The following is a 22,270-nucleotide window of genomic DNA, read 5'->3' as shown; positions in this document are numbered from 1 at the left end:
AAAATGGACTACAAAGGTTCGAGAATTGGAGGAACACATAGGGCACCAACAAGAGGTTCTCAAGCTTTTGAAGGAAAATAACACAAAATAGGATGAAACAATAAGCATATCAACATTGCAATGAAAGGGAACTTAAAGTGAGGGATTGGGTATTTTGAGGCTACAACCATATAAACAAATGTACCTCAAGCAACAAAGGAATGACAATAAACTATCACCCTAGTATTATGGCCCCTATAAGGTGTTATAGAGGATTGGAAGTATAACTTACAAAATGGAGTTGCCTACATGTTCACTTGTACATTCAATCTTCCATGTTTCCAGCTTAGAGAAGGTAATTGGTGATAAGATCCCAGTCAAAACTAATTTACCAAATATTGATCAAGAAGGGAAATTAATACCAGAACTGGAAACAATCCTTAAAACAAGGATTAAGAAGCTGAAAATTCGAGTAATTACTGAGCACCTCGTCAAATGGAAAATCTACCAGAGGAAGAGGTAATATGGGAAGATAAATTATTTATGCAGAAACACCCGTAGTTAGTCAAGTGATGAGGACAACATTTGTTTAAAGGGGAGGGGCATGTTAAACCTTGGAAAAGCCCCATGTTAACCCTAAAACCACTTAATAAGCCCTACATATTTGGTTATTACCATTCTATTTTTATATTGTTATGTAGGTTAAAACCTTTCAATGTACCCTTTCATTATAATTGTACCCTTTGTCTCTTATATATATACTAAGGAGACCAAGTTTTAGGATCATCTCATCTTGTGTTCATTATAAAGGGAGCCCCCCCCTTGAAGTGGATTATATTCATTTACTTTTTATCATTTTCAAGGTGCTTGCTTCACAACACTTGTATTGTACATATTTCCTTCCAATGTTGTTCTTATTATCACACCTCAAATTAGGAATGTGTTTTCTATCTTCTCTTTTGCTTTATATAACAATGGCTCATGCACTCCCACCTCCCATATTGTATTGCGTACTTAGCAATCTCATTGTCCTACTTGCGTGGTCATTTCTTGGATACGAATAAAATTATCTTATCTTAGCATCTCAACTATCATAGGTGTAACATTAAAGCCAAAAAAGAATGAAAAATTGCACTACTATACACTAGTCAACATTACAGTTAATAATGCTAGAAAGTGTTACATAATATTACGATTCAAATATGAAGATAACCTACATTCCTATAGGTTTTGAAAGTCAATTTAGAGTCATCAGTCCATGAAAACTAGCTATTGGTACTTAGATTTAGACTTACAAAGTTTCCAGTGTGTTGGAAAACCTCTCTTGACACTAATGCATTGATATGAAATATTTCATAGAGGGATATACACCTTCACGGATAACTTAGACAAAGATTTGAACCAAAGTTATATTTTACATAGGCTGAAAGCATGAAGATGGGTTACACTTTTGGGCCAAATGTGGCATCGAAATTTCAAGTTTTTCCTCTTTTATCAAATTGCAGCCTTCAAAATTCATATAAGTATTGTGAATTTTGATTTGGAGGAAAAAGATAATATGTGGAAAATTATGTTGTAATGATATCTTTTGCAAAAAAAATTAATCTCGTATAATCTCTCAATTTTCCATTAACTGTAATACATGTCCTTTCAATTTTTTGCAAAACTTAAGAGGTATGTGTGTGTTTACGTAGCATAACTTAGACTAAAATGTGTAATTTAATATATATATCTGAACATGATCTACAAAGAGAGAATTAAGTTTTTAATTTTTTTATGCAAAATTATATTTTTTATTATTTTTCGAAGTTGGCAAAGTAATATTTCAATTTCATTTTGGAGACATGTCTTTACGTAAGATTTTTTCAACTCTTTAAATAAATTGAAAAACAAAGAGTGCCCTTTTGAAGAGGACTAGTAAACAAAGATACTGGTATTTTTTGAAAAAAATTCATTGTGTATATTTTATGTTATTGATTTTTTATTCAATGCCTTTGAAACTATCCAAAAAAGTTTTAAGCATTATGTTTAAAAGAAATCAGATAAAAAATACCATATGAATTCGAAAATGTTAAACTCATATGCCATTAGATAGAGGGTTCCTTCCTCAATCCAACATGATCAAATCAGCCACTTAAGGACAAATTTGAGCCCTTAATGTGGTTAAACACATGCTCAATGGAGCTATCATAATGATCTAAAATAAAGGAAAAAAATGAAGTATCTCAATATCTTTAAGCGAATTACAAAATTTATTTATTCCATAAAAATCATTTTTATAAATATTCGAATATATTCCAGATTCTAATTTTCGTTAATTATAAATCCAAATTTTATTTTATTTTACTAAAAAAATAATTATAATAATATATAGACAACTTTCTATAATAAAAAAAAAAAAAAAAAAAACTTTGCTTTCTCAATTTTGAAATCCTTGAAAATGATAATTTGTTTATTATTTTGATTTTAAATATAACACATCTTTATACTTAATCGTTTTATAATTTTTTATGTAGAGATTTTCAACAAAAATAAATCAAATTATAATAAATAAATAACAAACTAAACTAAACTAATTTTTATAATATTATTATTTTAAAAATAATTTCATATGCACATTTAAACTAGATTGCTCAAATTCAAATTAGTCAAATAATGTTTTAAAATTTATGATTTCCTTGTATTTTTATTATTTTAAAAATATATATTGCAAACCTAAGTCAAGAGTAAAAATTTTTATATATATTTCGCACTTGTGCAGACTAAGGACAAAATTGAGTGCAATCACATTTTATAGGTTGAGAGAGATTTATAACAGCATGTACCATTGCATCCATCACAACTATATTAATTAAGGGATTTATAACATCAGGTATCATTGCATCCATTACAATTATATTAATTATAATTTGCAACAACTACAACTACGGACAAAATTGGGTGCAATCACATTTTATAGGTTGAGAGAGATTTATAACAGCAGGTACCGTTGCATCCATTACAACTATATTAATTATAATTTGCAACAACTACAACTACGTCAATTATTATTGCACTCATTTTTTCCTAAACAAGTGGATATTACTGCATATATATAAGTTTGATTTCAATAGATATGGTTATGACCAAGGGAATCATGTTTATTGACTATTCAGTGATTTTTATAAAATATACATTTCAAGCATAGTAAAATTCACGTTTTTGAGTTACACTTGTTCATATAAAAATTATAATATTTATTAAAATCAATTTGATAAATTTTCTTATGTTTAATCAATTTATTATTTAAATTATATTTATAATAAATTTATTATTTAAATTATAACATTGAAAATTTAAATCATAGTAAAAACTAATTTTTAAGTTACTAAATTATAAATATAAGAATATTACAATTTCAATTGCAAGTGGGATAGAATCATTTTTCAAATCTATACACCAAAACGCTAGAAATGCAATGAGAAATTAATCCACACCATTGTTAATTACCTATTCAAATGTAATTAGTAATTAAATTTGTTTTTTTTTAACTATCAAATACTTACAATTTTAAAGTTTGCATATCATTATTGATATTTACATAAATTTTAAAATTTCTAGCTTTAAGGCTCGATCGAGATCTTAACCTGGGGTTACACAGGATCTCGATCCAGGGTTTCTTTAAACACTCAATCAAGCTATTTTTATGTGCTTCAACAGCTCTATCGAACACTTAAAATTGCTCGATCAAGCATCTGTTTTTAAGCAAAATACGCCCTCATTTCGCCAAAAAGTATAACTCAACTCGATGCTTTGACCCCATAGTTTAACATCTCCTTAAAACATTGGTCTATCAAATAACTAAACCCAAAAAAAACTATTCACATGGAAGATTGCCTAGAAAATTGAGCTAAATCCCATGCTAATTTCCTATTAAATTAATTTCATATGTTTTTATTAAACATAATAGTTTTTAAAAGTATCCCCTATTAGGGTATATTGCAAGAAAAAAAACATCATTTAAAAGTGTTTTAAATCTTATATTTAATGAAATTCATTTAATTTGGCATATCCACCATAAGAGATACATGGAATGAGGTATATGACATTGTGATTTCTATAACCTCCATACCCACTCTATTCAAAGTTGAAAATCCACAAAATGAGGTATATGACATTGTGATTTCTATAACCTCCATACCAACTATAGTCAAAGTTGAAAATCCACTAGCGCAAGTAGCCACATGAACTCAGAAACTCAAGGCAAACATATTGGAATAGAGCATTACTAATCAAAATTTACTAAATACTTCACTAATTGAAATTTATTAAAAAACTTTTAAAAAGTAATAAAAAGTTGAATAGATGAAAACTTATAAAGCTTGTCCTATCGACCATCTAATAGCACTAAAAATTCAACATATGTGTGATATTATGTAATACTCAAACAAACATAATGTGAGAAGGAATTGATGTACTTTGTTTTAAAGCCTTGAGGATTTTCTAGTGAAAAAAATGTGTTATGATGCTATAAGTTTGATCTCACCAATAATCACATGTTTATCTCAAATATTAAGTAATGCATGTCTAGGAGTTCAATGTTTAATTAGCATGAGAGTTAGGGACTGGGTTAGGAGTTATATTAGTAGGGTGTTAGACATTTATATTAGGAATTGGTCATGAACTATATAATATGGGTTATTAATAGTTCTGTTTCACTAATATATTGAAAGGAAACGAAACTCTATTGATTTAAATTAGTAGTGTGTTAGAAAGTTATATGATTAGGTCATGAAGTATGGGTTATTAATAGTTCCATTCTACTAATATATTGAAAGGAAACGAAACTCTAGCTCAATAGAGATAAATCCATGAGAGATCATTTACCGTTGGTTAGGGTTGAAAAGGCACATGAGTATTAACCAATGAAGGGTGGTAAATCAAATGAACATATGGTATAGGAAGGTAATGGGTATAAGGAAACCAAAACATTCATATGAGACTAAATTCCTCAAGCAATCAAAACCTTATTCTCCTTATGCAACTAGGAAAAGAGAAGGCTTATAAAGACAAAGTAAACCTTCCATTCAAATAGAGATAAGGCTTAAATCAGAGTGATAAAAATCTTTGTTACGATGTTATTCATGACAAACAATCTTTTTGAAAGTGATGACTAATAATAAGAAAGAAAAATGCATGGAAGGGTTGTTATAACCTTCGATGTTGTGAAGTTTACATGAACATGGTCAATGAACACATAGAGATTATCTATCAAGTTTGAATTTGAATAAATGATAAAATGCTCAATGAATGGACTAAATCGATAAATAAAGAACCTAAAGCAACAATCTGTCATAGATCTCTAACTCGCTATAATGATAAAGCAAGAAGATATGATATGTTAGGTCCCTATACTACTAGTGTAGCCCCTTATCGTTATTAGTACAACCCCCTTATTGTATTTTTGTGCCCATGTAGTCCCCATATTGTTATTATTGTTCCTCATAGAAGCCCACTATTGTTATTGTTGTGCCCTTACATTATTATTGTTATGTCGACTCTGATTATATTGTGACCCCTTAGACTCTTATATATAGAAAGGAGGATTGTAATTTGTATCATCCAAGAATTGTTCATTTGTGTAATGTAAAGGAGGTTTCCCCCTCAAAGAGGCTGATTTTGAAGTCGTTGATCTATCTTTTCTTCTATTTTGTGAGATGGTTGCATAACATTTAGAATCAGAGCTTTGGATTCTAGGGTTCCGCTACTTCAAACAGCTCATCGTGGCATTTTCACTATAAATTTTTTTCTACGAAACTTTAGAAGATGAAAAAACAACCCATTTGAGACGACACCTTGAAGAACTTCTTGCCTAAATTTCAGACTGTTTCCTGCAAAATTTTTGGAGATATAAATTGAGAAAGTTAGGAGTTTTGCAAGCTCTCGAATTCCCTCCCAAACAAGTGACGTTGGGAAAATCATCATAACTTTCTCTTTGAGCATCAGATTCAAATTTCGTAAAAATATACAGAAAGAGGACAGATTGTAGTTTGTCGGGTATTGTTTTCGGGGCTGATGGTCAAAACAGTGACACGTGGCATTTCGTACAAGTTCACTCTACTGAACCAGTGTATAATTAGGTCATTGTGGGAGATTGGGCATAACTCTTTCTTGGAAAATCCAATATTGATCAAAATTGTAGGGTTCGAAAGAGAACTCAAAGAGATACCACAGGATGAAATTTCAGACCTTGTAGATCAGAAATTACAGATATATAACAAATTCAATATTGAGCTCCTAAAATCAAGAAAAAGAAAGACTCGAATCAAGAAAATGGAAACACCTAGTAAGCAAAATTAGAGGGATGATTTGAAGAATGTGATTGAAGTTATGATCAATAAGATCAATGGGATAGAAGAAAAATTGAATGGCAACATGGAAGTTTTGAAGAAAGACTTGGAAGGTTTGAAGGAAGATGGGACAAAGTCGCTACAAGAAAGGCTTCCTAATGAGAACAAAAGAAATGTTAATCATGATATCATGAACTCTAATGTTGGATTGAAGACCCACCATATTCCAAATACATATATGAGTAATTTTGATGGAAATGATCCAGTAACTTGGATACTACCGATGGAGTAATATTTTGATCTACATGATGTGCAACCGCCAAAAAAGGTATATATTGCATCTTTATATTTAAAATCGAATCACTCTGTATGGTATAGAGGGCTTTGTTCTTGTAAACCACTTGTCACCTGGTAAATTTTCACAGAGGAAATGATAGCACATTATGAGGATACAAAGAGCAACACCTTCTTTAGCCAATTGATAAATCTCAAACAAAAGGGTTCAATGGCAGATCACATTGAGGACTTCCAAAAATTGAAATAAGGGTAAATGATATTCCAGAGAAGCATAGGGTTGAAGTATTCATAGGGACTTCAAAGGATAACATCCAACATGAGGTTCACCTTTGGGAACCTAATTCATTGGAGAAGGCATTCACACTGGTAAGAAAAGTGGAAAGTAAAATTATGGAAAAAAGGAAGTCTACCACTCTGTTGTAGCAGCTGCAACACCCTAAAAAATTTTGGCATGCATCCAATTTCGGAGCCTCCCTTGGATTTTTACTTGATGTTTGCAAGCACTTGGGCTCACCCATGAGATCATTTTGAGTATTTGCACCCTCTTTGCTTGACCGTTCAACGGACATCTTTTTGCATGTTGGTCACAGTGTCATGCTTGCAGCCATGTTTTGGTCATGCAGAAGGTCTCGCTTTGTGTGTACAAGTTGTATTCACTATGTAAACATCTATCTCACTCACACACGAAGTTGTATGCACTGTCGTGCAAGCGTCATCGCGATCGTTCAACAATATATCACAAGCGTTGCTCTTATCGCTCGTACCGTCGGTCAGTCATGTTGATTATATGTTGTCTTGATGGTTTGAGGCGTCTTGTCGTCAAGTCATGTTGAGTGTGTGTTCGCAAGGTCGCGTATTGACAAATTCACTCGCTCACACACTTAGTCGTTTTCCTGAAGTTCTGACGACCGAATCACCCTCCAACAGTTGAACCTCCACCCTAGAATCGACTCCACTGACTGTCACCCAGAACAGTGCAGAAGTATCCAATAAGCCATTTCAATCCGCGTTGCCCCCAAGTTGATCAACTAACCCTCCTGCTGGTCAACTGGAGAGTTTGACCGCGCAGTAACCCCAGGACTCACTCCCATAAAAAATTGCACAAAAGTTGTAGACCTTGCCCGCTCCACTAACTGAGAAAACTGCGCAGACAGGTTGGACAAACACCCAGTGTCCATCCCTATCTCCCTCAAAAAATTGCGCAGTTTTTCTAGTCAACCACCCAATCAGCTGACTGACTACTCAACCAGAAAATTGTGCAGATTTCATGAGCAGTCCCTCAACTACCCAGCATCCCACTTAGCTCAGAAACAACAAATAGGTGTTCATCAAGTTAGCTTCCCAACAATTGCACAGTTTTTATCAATAGTAATCTCGCAGCCAGCTGCCAGCTCCCCAAAGGAATTGCAGTTTTTGTTGCCAAGCCCCTCTACTGTCGAAATTGCTTCCCTGAAGAAATTATGCAGATCTACCCTCCAGCTGAGCCAGATCCTGCAGACAGTCACTGCTGATCCTGGTTGTCCATCACAATCTCCTAGTGACTTCTGTGTAATTTTCACCAGCAGTGTCGGGAGCCTACATCCCAGCTTGAAACCTGCCTTACATAGTTTCATAATCTTGTCCTCTCTCTCGGTCATCTGCATCTGAAAGTGAACGACAATGCATCATGGTATACTAGGAGGTTTGTGTATTTGATGTCGTCGTGTCGTGAGTGATTGCATATACAGGTACATGGATAAGACATGACTCAATGATGGATGGGATGAACAAGGAGAGCACATGTGAGGAGATGTGTTCCCGAACGAACGAATGAACGATGCATGCGAGGAGATTTTTTCGCGAATGGACGATGCATGCAAGGAGAAATTTTCGTGAACGAATGAACATGTGAAGCATACCAAAGTACAAGCAAAGGAGTGACGTGCACATGCAACATCAAGCGAACACCAAGACCATCGAAGACTTTGCACACCTTGCCATGCGGAGGTGAAGTTGTGATGCACCAATAACACATCCATCATGCAGTAGCACTGCAGCTCGACATGGACACCAACAACAACATGAACATACCAGCGTTGTTGTGTCGAGTAGTGTCATGAGTCATGTCAGCCACATCACTATTGTGGGGCCATATTATGTTAATCAATGTAATATAATGTGGAAGTCCAAGAGACCCACATGTCATACGAAGAGTCATGTAAAGCTAAAGAGTCAAACAGTCATGAGGGAAGTCGAACAGTCACAAGGACCAGTGTCACCCTTGGCTATAAATACCCCCTCATTTGTATATGCAAAGGAATTTTCACCTTGGCTCCTCCCACATAGCCTTGAGAGTCTGTAATCTTTTATTTAAGGAGCGAGTAGTGGTTCCAACGCCCCTCTCACGGGGTTAGTGATGTATGGTGTACCGATGTGTCTTGGAACTTTCGCTTAATTCAAAAGCCTAATAACAAGCCATCACATTTTCACACATGTATTTTAATTGTTTGTAATACTGATCTTGGAACACTTGTAATGCATGTTGCTTTAACCTGTGTTAAAACAATGGAACTATTTCAGTTACTTTAATGCATATGTTTATGAAAATGTGTTGTATAAGTTGTTAATATTGTCCTGCGCGTGTGGGTTGCCTCACTGTACATTAGACAAAACCTTTCCATAAACTTATTATAACGACCGTCACACTCGCGCGGACTACTCTGGTGAGTGTTGTACGTGTTATTCCTTCTTATGTGTGTGACTACCGCATCCGTGTGGACTACTCCACCAGAAGTTGCACATGTCCTGTTGTGTTATGTGTCTCTGACAGAGTTGGGACTTTTCCCTTTCGACTAGAGACTCACTTGCACCCTCTCTCTCTGAGGTGAAAGAACCTTGACGCAAGTAACACTAGCACTCACTAGGCACGTGAACCTCGTTGTTCAAAGGCAAAGCAGATCACTCTCATGTGCTGACAAGCAAGAGTTAAGGCAAACATTTAAGATAATGGAAACCGGGCCATCATACCGGATGGGGCTCCTACACCAAACGGTGTGAGGTCTAGTTGGGACTTCATACCGAGGAGATCCCTTGAATGTTGGCAGGTCCAGCACCGTCAACATTTCTAGTGCTAGAAGGAAGGCCTCCAATTGTTTGTCATTGAATGTCCTCTCACACCCACTCATTAATCATCTAGTCAAGGCAATAACTTGCACTCCCTCTCACCTACACGCGACTCCGAAGTTGGTTACTCCTCACCTCCCAGACGTGAACACAAAATTTTGTATCAGCACCTCCACTTCGTCTGTCCCATCACCCGTCAGTTCGCGAAAGCAGTCAGACTGATCCGAGGAATAAATCATCTTCCATATGCATCAAGAAAGCCAAAAGCCACTCCCACAGGGGTTGTTTTATCATCGGTGGAAGAAGTAGTTCTTGCCGCACTTGAAGGTCTGGTAGAAGTTGTTGAGAACGAAGAGGAACCTACGGTCTTCCAATATGGAGAATGAGACACCCTTTTGATCTTGGGCTCAGATTCTGATACAGGAGGCAGAGGGGAAGGCATGGGAGGAGGCGAATGTGGAAATGAACCAATAGACTCAGAGCTGGAACCGTCATATTCTAAAGAAGAGGAGGAGGATGAAGAAGAAGAAGACATGGCTGACCAAAACTTGGAATGGATGACTAAGGGACCACTGGCTCTCCCAGGTGCTTTGCACAAGATGTCGAAGCGATCGGAGGGAATGCTCACAAAGTTTGACCCTGACAGCATAGTGAAGGCAGAAGATCACTTGGACAACTTCTACCTACAACTATAGACTCCATCCATAACTGGGGTACATTCAAACACATGTTTCTAGAAAAGTTTGTTGATGACAAGACCCTAGCCATGTTACTCAAAGAATTGTGAAGCCTAAAGATGGAGGGGAAAGAAAAGGTAAAAGATTTCAATCAGTATTGAATAAGTTTGCAGTGGACACGAAGCCTCATGACTCCATCACTGTCGACTACTGCACATCTGCACTGCCTACCAGCATTACGCAATTCATCAAGCGAGATGTGAAACCAACATTGTTAGAAAATTGCAAAGAGGTAATCGTTGTTGAGAAATACCTGCACGCAATTGGAGTGACCAAGGATTACAAATCAATGAAGGACTCCAAAGATGCGAGCAGGAATTCCTAGACTGTAGCGAGCAAGGGCAAAGACAAGGAAACAAGTGATATCGAAACCCTTACTCTCCTTGTCAAGAACTTGACAACATAAGTGTCTGAGCTCAAACGACGAACAATTGACGCATCTATGAGCAGTCAGCCGCCCAAACAACAACAAGGAAGCATGTCATCAGGCAACAACCGCTTATGGGCTAAAACTGCGCAGAGCTCCAGCTCAGTGTTCCAGTTAGAATGATGCGTGAACGATGCATTTTTCTCATTCCATGAAGATGAGCACTCGAGTCTTGTTCGGACTGGAAGCGAGTTGCAGGCTCAGTATGCAATCAAATCACACACTAGATGTAGTGATAAGTACGCAGGGACAACCAGGAGATATAGACGATGACGAAGATGTTGCGCCTGATGAGGCATCAAGCACTGGGCAAGTGGTGAACATGTATCAGTGCTCGCAAGCAACGCAGAAGACAAACACTGATAAGCAGTCCCAAAAGCAAAATGGTCATTTCAATATAAGAAGTCAAGGGGCTCCCCCTACACTTAGGGAAATGAAACAAAAGCTCGAATTGCTAAGGAAGGTTGATCCACCAGCCGTTCAAAAGCAGAAAACACAAAGCAATATCGAGAAGGTAGTGGCGGACAAGAGTATGTCCATGAGTAGCAAACTGAAGAACACTCCAGTGGAAAACACGAACACTTGTATTACCCCAGACATCTCAGTGAGTCTACCCGCTCTGGATTACAACATTGTGGAAGACATGAAGAAAACTCGTGCAAACATCAGTTTGTTCGAGTTGGCTAAGATCCAGAGACAACAAGACATCTTGTTGCATGCAATGGGACATACATCAACAGACAACACAACCTCTACCAACAAGGGAGTAAGCACACCTCCCAAATCACTTTCAATTGTGTTAAACACACTCTGGATAGAAGAAGCAAACTCTGTTTTCCCTCCATTCCTACTTTCATTTTAAATCTTCAATTGTAATGTTCACAACTGTTTGGTTGATTCTGGCGCAACAACCAACGTCATGACACTCTCCATTGCCAAAAAGATTAATGCGCAATGGAGCAAGACATTCACGCAGATCATCCAACTCGATCGACATCCATACCAGCCATTGGTGAACTTCGGGATGTGATCGTTCGACAATCTCATGACAGCCTAGTTCACCAGTGCATAAACATTGTTGTTGTGGACATATCAGAAGCGTATGGCATACTACTCAACAGAGACTAGTCTAACAAGATGAATGGGTATTTTGCTACAGACTGGTCGCACGTGTGGTTTCCGTACAAGGGAGAAAATAATCAAATCCAGGTGTTATCTAAGAGATAGATGAGGCACAATGTCACTCCCATAAATGACGAGAATGAACCGTTGGCCTTCACAGAGCTCATGTTCGGAAACTGCCTCTTGGAAACAACGCTGGGGTGTTATCCCGTACAGCTAGCTCCAACCCCAGCAAACACGCAGTTACGTCTCCTTCCTTGCCCAACTGATGGAAATGAAACCTGTATAGTGCATTGTAACATTAGTAGCAGTAGCAGTAGTACAAGCGCGTTGAATGGTCCATGTACAGATGAGCTATGGACCATGTATTTTGATGGATCAAAGACACAAGATGGCTCTGGAGCTGAGTGTGCCTTGATTGACCCAAAGCATAGGAAACACTTAATCTCGAGTCACTGGGAGTTCGAGTGCACAAACAACATTGCTAAATACGAAGCACTCATGTTGGGCCTGTAAAAGGCCATTATCCTTGACGTTGTTGCGCTCAAAGTGGTAGGTGATGCAAAAACTGTGATGCGGCAGGTAGCTTACACCATACACTTTTTATCACCTCATCTCAAAAGTTACCAGCAAGAGGTATGGCGACTAATCTCTAACTTCCAAGCATTCAATATCATTGTTGTGCCAAGAATGCACAATGAAACTGTCGATACCTTAGCAAACGCAGCTGCTAGCATGTCATCGCTTAGGGATATATTTACTGTTGAAATTTTGTATAAGCCTTCTATCCCTGATAACATAACTAAGCTACGCACTTTTGGTGATGATAAACAGATATTGCACTTCACGACAACACTAATGCCTTCAAGGATGCAACAGCCGATGAAGATGAGCACAAGCAGTCCCTACAAGCTGCAGTTGATGGAAAGAAAGGAAACCTCATCCCCAAGGGTGCGGTTTCTCTATACATGCTCTATGACTTCCAAAACCACCTTCAAGGGACAAGAAACAACAAAACCCATAGTTCCACCATGAGGAACGAACAAATCAACCTGGGAACAGATCATGATTCGAAGTTAGGCAATCTCGGTACGCGTGACACACTCCAGGAGAGGCAAGTTTTTGTCTGCTTACTCAAACAGTACCAGGATGTGCCCGCATGGGCATATGATGACTTGAGTACATGCGACACGCGTATAATCCAACATAAGATTCCAATCAAAGAAGGAGTCAAGCCATTACAACAAAAACTGGGTAAAATACATCTAACGCTTTAACCCCTTTTACAGAAATAACTGACTAAGTTGTTGGATGCTCGGATCACTTACAAAGTTCATCATGTTACATGGGTTTCTAATTTAAGTTATGTACGTAAGAAATCCGGGGAAATCCACTTATGGATTGATTTTAGAAACTTGAACCACTCCTGGAAGAAAACAACTACCCCGTGCCATCATCAGAGCCTATGTTACATGCAGTATCTGAAGTAGGAATATTGTCTTCACCTAATGGTCTTTTAGGATACCACCAGGTTCTGGTAGCAGAACCTAGTAGTCTGATATTGTTTCACAAGAAGCTTGGCCCTCACACGTACCATCTACAATCAATTGACGGGAGGATTGATAACCTTCCTGTCAATGGCCAAGATCTCAAACTCTGTTTTCAGTAGGTCGGGCCGTGCCCCGCGCTGTGTACATAGTCTATTTATTGCTTATTGTTTGGTTTTCTTTGCTTACTATTTTTGTTTCATTTTGTTTTGTTTTTTTAGTGTCCTGCTATTTTTAGTTTCGCAAATAAGTGTTGCCCTCTACTGAGTTCTAGGTTTTGAATGAGTATGTGGGTGAGATCTAAAGAGTCTTGTGACATTGCAGCACTTGGCCTTTTGTGTGTCTGCCTTCTATGTGCTTGGTTATAACCTTTGGCCGATGAAGTCTTGACGGAAAATACGAGTTGTTTGCAAGGGAAGCTTGGGTCCAACCATGAACCTGTGTCCACATTGGAAAACCCCATGCCTGTACTCATCGTTCTACTTTGTGTGATCAAGCTCATCCAGCTAGTAGAAACAAAGAAGGGGAAATCTAATCGAGCAAACCTATGTTAGAGGTCTTACATGCCTCTCTGAAGGAAAAACCTCTTCTTCTCTCAATAAGTTGGGATCCCTCTTCCGCCCCGAAAATAAATAAATGCATATGCATAGTCTTCTTTAAAAAATACAAAGGCGAAATAAGAGAAAGGTTTCCTGTGCAGAGAGGTGAAGCATGCAACTCCACTGGGGTACTGAACATGCTCACTGGGAGTGGAGCAATGCGTGTGTTCCTACGTGACTCCACTAGGGTACTATCCAAGGCTGCTGGCAACGGAGCAACACTAGAGATGAAAACTTATACTCTTAAATTTATAAACTCACGAGCCAAACTACCCTTCCCGATTTCGAAACACTGTGATCATGCTGAAAATTTTTGTCGTGTTTGACTGAGTTGGTGAAAGGTGAACCATGTCTATCCATGGGGTAAGTGGGGAAGCCAAAGTAACCCGCACAATGATTCAATACTCCCTGAAAGGCCAAGGCCCTATGTTGTCAGTGGAGCAAAACAGAGAATTTGGAAGTCAACCAGTGTGTCACCAAGTGTTGTAGCAACTACAACACCCTCCAAAATTTTGGCCTGCATCCAATTTCAGAGCCTCCCTTGGATTTTTACTTGATGTTTTCAAACACTCGTGCTCACCCGTGAACTCATGTTGAGTCTTTGCACCCTCCTTGCTTAACCATTCAATGAACATATTTTTGCATGTTGGTCATAATGTCACGCTTCAAGCCATGTTTTGGCCATGCACAAGGTCCCACTTCGTGTGTATAATTTGTATTTGCTATGTAAACATTTGTCACACTCACACACAAAGTTGTATGTACTGTCGCACAAGCGTTGTCGCGATCGTTCAATGATCTATCACAAGCGTCACGCTTGTGGCTCACACCATCAGTCAATCACATTGAGTATATGTTGTCTTGATGGTTTGAGGCGTCTTGTCATCAAGTCATGTTGAGTGTGTGTTCACAAGGTCGCGTATGCACAAATTCACTCGCTCACACACTTAGTCATTGTTGAAGTTTCGACAACCAGATCACCCTCCAACAATCGGACCTCCACCCTAGAATCGACTCGATAGAATGTCACCCAGAACATCGCAAAAGTGTCCAATAAGCCATTTCAATCTGCGATGCTCGCAAGCTGATCAACCAACTCTCCGGCTGGTTAACCGGAGAGTTTGACCGGGCAGTGACCCTGGGACTCACTCCCCTCAAAAGTTGCGAAAAATTTGCGCAAAATCTGCAGACTTTGTCGGCTCCCCTAACTGAGGAAACTGCGCAGATAGGCCAGATAGACACCCAGTGTCTGTCCCTGTCTCCTTAAAAAAAATTGCGTAGTTTTTCCAATCAGCTAACCGAGTGCTCACCCAGAAAACTTGTAGATTTCATGAGTAGTCCCTCAGTTGCCTAGCATCCCGCTCAGCTCAGAAACTGCGCAGAGGTGTTCAGCAGCTCATCTTCCCAACAATTGCGCAATTTTTGTCACCAACAATCGCACAGCCCATTACCAACTCCCTGAAAAAAAATGTGCATTTTTTCCCGACAAGCCTCTTGCAGCCCGTCATCAGCTCCCCGGAGGAATTGCACAGTTTTTGTTGCCAAGACACTCTACTGCCTGCACTGCTTCCCTCAAGAAATTGTGCAGATCTTCCCTCCAGCTGCACCAGATCCTGCAGACAGTCGCTACTGATCCGGGTTGTCCATCTCAGTCTCCCAATGACTTTTGCGCAATTTTCACCAGCAGTTCCCGTAGCCTACATCCCATCTTAAAACCTGCCTTATGCAGTTTCATAGCCTTGTCCTTTGTCCTGGTCACCTGCATCCGAAAGCGAACAACAATGCATCATGGTAGACTACGAGGTTTATGGATTTTATGTCATCTCGTCATGAGTGATTGCAGATATAGGTACATGGATAAGACATGACTCGATGACAGATGGGATGAACAAGGAGAGCACATGTGAGGAGATGTGTTCGCAAATGAACAAACGAACGAGCATGCGAGGAGAATTTTTCGCGAACGGATGACGCATGTGAGGAGAAATTTTCAGGAACTGACGAACATGTGAAGCATGCCAAAGTACAAGAAAAGGAGCAATGTGCACATGCAACATCAAGCGAACACTAAGACCATCGAAGACTCCGCACACCTTTCCATGTGGAGGTGAAGTTGTGATACACCAAGAGCACATCCATCACTCAACAACACTGCAGCTCGACATGGACACCACAACAACATGAACATACCAACATTGTCGTGTCGAGTCGTGTCATGAGTCATGTCAGCCACATCACTACTATGGGCCATACTATGTAAATCAATGTAATATAACGTGGAAGTCTAAGAGACCCACATGTCATACAAAGAGTCATGTAAAGTTGAAGAGTCAAACAATCATGAGGGAAGTCGAACAGCCACAAGGGCTAGTTTCACCCTTGGTTATAAATACCCCCTCATTTGTACATGCAAAGGAATTTTCATCTTGGCTCCTCCCACATAGCCTTGAGAGTCTGTAATATTTTCTTTGAGGAGTGAGTAGTGGCTCCAATGCCCCTCTCGCGGGGTTAGCGATGTATGGTGTACCGATGTGTCTTGGAACTTTCGCTTAATTCAAAAGCCTAATAACAGGCCAGCACATTTTCACACATGTATTGTAATTGTTTGTAAGATTGATCTTAGAACACTTGTAATGCATGTTGCTTTAACCTGTGTTAAAACAGTTGAACTATTTCAGTTTCTCGAATACATATGTTTATGAAAATGTGTTGTATAAGTTGTTAACGATGTCTTGCCCGCGTGGGCTACCTCACTAGACATCAGAAAGAGCCTTTCCATAAACTTGTTATAACGACAATTGCATTTGCGTGGACTACTCCGTTGAGTGTTGTACGTTCTATTCCCTATTGTGTGTGTGACTGTTGCATCTGTGTGGACTGCTCCGCCAGAAGCTGTGCATGTCCTGTTGTGTTGTGTGTCTCTGAAAGAGTTGGGACTTCTCCCTTTCAATTAGAGACTCACTTGCACCCTCTCTCTTCGTAGTGAAAGAACCTTGACACAAGTAACACTAGCACTCACCAGGCACGCGAACCTCGTTGTTCGAAGACAAAGCAGACCACTATCATGTGCTAACAAGTAAGAACTAAGGCAAACATTTAAGATCATGGAAATCGGGCCATCATACCGGATGGGACTCCTACACCAAACGATGTGAGGTCTAGTTGGGACTTCATACTGGGGAGATCCCCTAAATGTTGGCGGGTCCAACACCAGCAACACACTCACAACTCTAAAGATGGAAGTGTTGTTTCTCCTAACCTTCCACAACATACAGGGTTGACACAACAACAATTGGAAGAAAAAATAGCAAAAGGGCTTTGTTACAATTGTGATTGCAAATACACTAAAGGTCATATGTGTGTTGAGAATAAATTATTTCACCTAGATTGTGAAGAGGAGGAAGGAAAGGATCAAGAAACGTCAAAAGAAGAGGATATACACTAGGAACCAACCCCAAAGAAAGAAGAAATGAATTCGTCCATATCTTGTAATGCATTGGCAAGAATTACCACTCTTCACACTCTCAAGATAGAAGGACATATCAAGAAGAAAAAGGTTCAAACAATGAAAGATCGCATCGAGCATTAACAAAAATCTCTCTGACTTTTAAAGGATAACCTCACTTTGGCACAAAATCAAATGAACCAATAGGCAGATCAACATCGTTGTGAAAGAAGTTTTGATGTAGGAAACTGTGTATTTTTACAGCTACAACCATACAAACAAATATCCCTCAAGAAAGCTAAGAAGGATGATAAATTATCACCAAAGTACTATGCTCCTTACAAGGTGTTGCAAAAGATTGGTACTATGGCATACAAATTGGAGCTTCCTACATCTTCCCCAATGCACCTAGTTTTCCATGTTTCATGCTTAAAGAAGGTCATAGGTCACAAGATCCCATGTCAAACAATATTGTCGAAACTTGACGAGGAAGGAAAAATCATATTAGAACCGGAAGAAGTCACGGAAATAAGAACCCGACAACTACGAAATCGATCAATTCCAGAGTATTGCATCAAGCAGAAGAACTTAACCACTGAAGATTCTGCATGGGAGGATGATAATTTTATACAGAAGCATCCAAAACTATTCAAGCATCGAGGACAACGCTTTTTGAAGGAGAGGGGCATGTTAGGTCCCTATACTACTAGTGTAGCCCCTTATTGTTATTAGTGCAACCCCCTTATTGTATTGTTGTGCCCATGTAGTCCCCATATTGTTATTATTGTGCCCCATAGAAGCCCACTATTGTTATTGTTGTACCCTTACATTATTATTGTTATGTCGGCTCTGATTATATTGTGACCCCTTAGACTCCTATATGTAGAAATGAGGTCTTGTCATTTGTATCATCCAAGAATTCTTCATTTGTGTAATGTAAAGGAGGTTTCCCCCTCAAAGAGGTTGATTTTGAAGTTGTTGATCTATCTTTTCTTCTATTTTGTCAGCTAGTTGCGTAACAGAAAAATCTTAGATATTGTGCAAATGAATAAGCCTAAAGTACAATGGGAATACACCATTGCTAAAATTGGTGTAACATAAAGGTTCAAGGAATTGCTTCAATAAGAATCAAATTATAAAGAGTAATGGTTGATAAAGGTGTATATACATATAATAACTACCAAAGAAAAAGGAAACACTGTTTTTTTAAAGTAAAAATTACTATTTTTGTGAATATATATATATATATATATTATTATCACTTCAAAAAATTTAAACAATTAAAATTTAAAAAATAATCAAAATCAAAATTATATATAGAAACATCTGAAAACTTTATATTTATATCTTCCTACAAAAAAATAATATAGTATTGGAAATTGACCAATAAGAATAATGCTATAATAAAACAAAAATGTTACCCTATCAATTCACAACTTCAAATTTTCTTTTCTCCTTGAAATGAGGTTCTCCAAATGGTTCACAAATCCAAGAGGGCTTAGGGAATTGCTCCAACCAAACTTAAACTAGAAATTGCACCGAGAGGTGCAAAGGAACATCGATAAGAGGAGTGTGGGGCGGTGAATGTGGAAAACAACAATGAAGTGAAATATATGAACAATGAATACAATCAAAATTTTAGCTTCTATATATCTTCTAAAGAATATAGCAGGACGCTAAATTTAAGAAGAAAGTGACACTAACATAAATGTCTCAAAGCAATGGAAATCCTTGTAGGAAAAAGGTACATAGAAAAGCAATTCAATTTCTTTGGGGTTTTTTTAAAATAGCATGAAATAAATTTTGAACACGAAAATTATGAGGTATCTATTAGCTAAAAATATCACTGTCACTCAGGAGAAACAACTTTTATCAGTAAGTTGTCGTGAATATGAGAAAAAATCGGATTAAAGATAAAATTGTTGTATCAATGAACATTGTGAAAGTACTTGTGAAAATCTATGCGATCGGGACAACTGAGTTAGGAGTGCCTTTTAAAAAAAAGAAGCTTATGTTAGCATCTCTGTGGAAGAGTTGTTGGATGAACATGTCATTTATATACAATAGTCATTTGCAAAAGAATTGAAATATTGGTTGAGATGGCTCTCATGAAATCCACAAATGGTTCATCATCTTTAACAAGTAAGAAATGAGGCACTTATTCAATTAAATTGATCTCCAAGCATCATGGTGCCCAATATTCTATTTTATACTCTTAGTTTGAAGAAACAATTTTGTGGCATATTTGCTTATGTCATTTATGTTGTTTGCAAGAATTATTGACATAAAATAAGAAAATCTTGATACAAAATTTCCATACTTCAATATAATAAAAAAATTTGCAATATTTTGAGTATGTGTGGCGTTCCTTGTTCATGGAAACATAACATTCACGACAAAAACACACAAAAATATTGTGAAAAAAAAAGAAAATTAACAAATTCAGAATTCGGAAATAATAGTAGAAATCATATGTATATTAATATTTGGAAGCATGCAATTATATTTGACATATGAGCTTCAACAACTCAAAAATACAGATTTTTTTTTTGAAAATGTTGTTTTCAACCATTGTGAATCAAAATGTAGTTTCATTGTTTGTGAAACTCTTTTACAACAATGATGTTTTACCTTGGGAAGAGTTTCCCAGTACATATCAGGAACTTTGATTTCAGAAAGAACATGCTCATTTATGGATTTTGCAAGTTTAAAGATCCGAGTTATACAATCTCTTTGGTAAAGCAACTTTTTACTTATTTGATTTGAAAGGAAATTTTGAGGTACCCTTGGAATTGGCAACCACGATTTCTTCCCTCGCACTTTATTCCTATGACCAATGTCATTTATTATGGTTTTAGATCCTTCAACATACCAAAATTCTCTGTGGCTGATGTTATCTAGAGACTCCTTCAAGTATCAAACACTAGAAATAGTAAAAAGCTTTTAAAAACAAGCTTACAAAAAGAGAGTTGTCATGATTATGAGACAAATCAAGTAGTAGAGAACGAAATAGCTAGGTGCGTACAATCAATATTGCATCAAACTGTCTAAATGCGGGAAGTTTCATGTGGATGTTAGAAAGAGGCTTGGGTATGAGGGGGCTCCCTCTACCTCTTCCATCCTCGAACCCCGAGGTTGTTTGGACCTTATTTTGATGGATAATCTGGATCTCCTTGATGTGCCCCTCGATAGAGTTTGGACTAGGTTGGTCATTGATTGACTTAGGGCTCGTAGTATTAAGTGACAATTATGCTCTCTTCCCAATAAGATTTTCCTTGAAAAAGAACTTACCAAATCACAAGTTGTGAAGGTCAATGCTATAGAGATCTAGTTACAACAACATGCCAGGCAAGGATATGGGAATTCGTCAAGAACCTCAGAGCAATCATTCTAGACTTTTTTCCACCAAGGTGGGAATCTCGATCTAGGGCTTCCAAATGATAGGCTCGTTGAGAGAGGCGATATGGCACAATAATTTCCATCGATTGTTGGAATGAAAATGGGTCTTTTTGGTCATTAGAAAGTCTCATGCATGATGTTGCGAGGTTGTTTGACATCCTAGTCATCATTAAGAATCATGAGAGCCCTATTTAATGTCTCTCAAACATCATAGGGTACCATTAGTTCTCAACATGCAATTAAGACACAGTGAGCTCAGGTGGTATTAGGGGCTCAGATGGAGCTACTTATTTCATTAGGGGATCCCTCTAGAGCAGGAAGTCTTTAGTGGTAGCATATAATTTTGCTAGGTTTATGTGGGTTTAGGTTAGAGGTATTTCCACTCTCCCCGTGAACATTTACATTGTAGTTTGTTACTTCCCTCTATCTTCTTCATCGTATTCTATTCATAATGGCCCTGATGAGGACCCCTTTATAAATTTGTATGCCAACATCACCTAATACTCTTTGGTTGGGGAAGTTATCCTTCTATGTGACTTCAACACCCGCACCCAATCCTTCTAGATTCCTCTCCAAAACTTGTCTGATAACGTGTTTTGCATCTAGCAGATAGATCCAGAATTAGTGGTGCTCCACTAGATGTCCAACAATGAGTTGGGGACTTTCACAACCTATGGTTAGCACCTTGTGCAACTAGGGGAATATAAGAGTTGTTGATTATAAATGGGATCTCATGCTTCCCAAATTCTCGATTTTTCACATGTGAATCTCATAACGGAGGTGAAAATATTGTTGATTATGTCCTTTTTAGCTAGAACTTGCTCCCCTTTATTTGTCACATATTTGTCTCCCCCACCCCCCTTGCGGATCATGGTCCTCTTTCCTTCTCTCTAGACTAACACCCCCCTCCTAAGGGCCTACCTTGTACTACTTTGTGATTTGATGAGGTAGACCATCACATGCTGCTTTAGAGATTAGGTCTTCCTTTGATGGTGGTCGATTGCGTTCAGAAGGTCTACCAAAGTGTACACAAGATTTTTTTACCATCAATTGTGGCCACATCCTTCATAGAAGAAGAATAAGGAAATATTATGTGGTTAGTTGTGCAGTATAATGATTTCCTTTTGGAATAAAACCCTGATATTTTGGACAAGTGTGCCCACTTCATATCTCTTGAGGTCTCACAGAAGCTTTGATTTTCAATCAGGTGTTCAAGAGGCGTCCAAGGACTCTGATCACAATAAAAAATATTTCTGTTATCTGTGTTGGATGACAAAGAACCATTAT

This window comes from Pinus tabuliformis, chromosome 9 (genome assembly GCF_031772625.1).
Source record: "Pinus tabuliformis cultivar Carrire ecotype Pingquan chromosome 9, CPIR1, whole genome shotgun sequence".
NCBI lineage: Eukaryota > Viridiplantae > Streptophyta > Pinopsida > Pinales > Pinaceae > Pinus > Pinus tabuliformis.
This window is presented reverse-complemented; position numbering follows the sequence as displayed.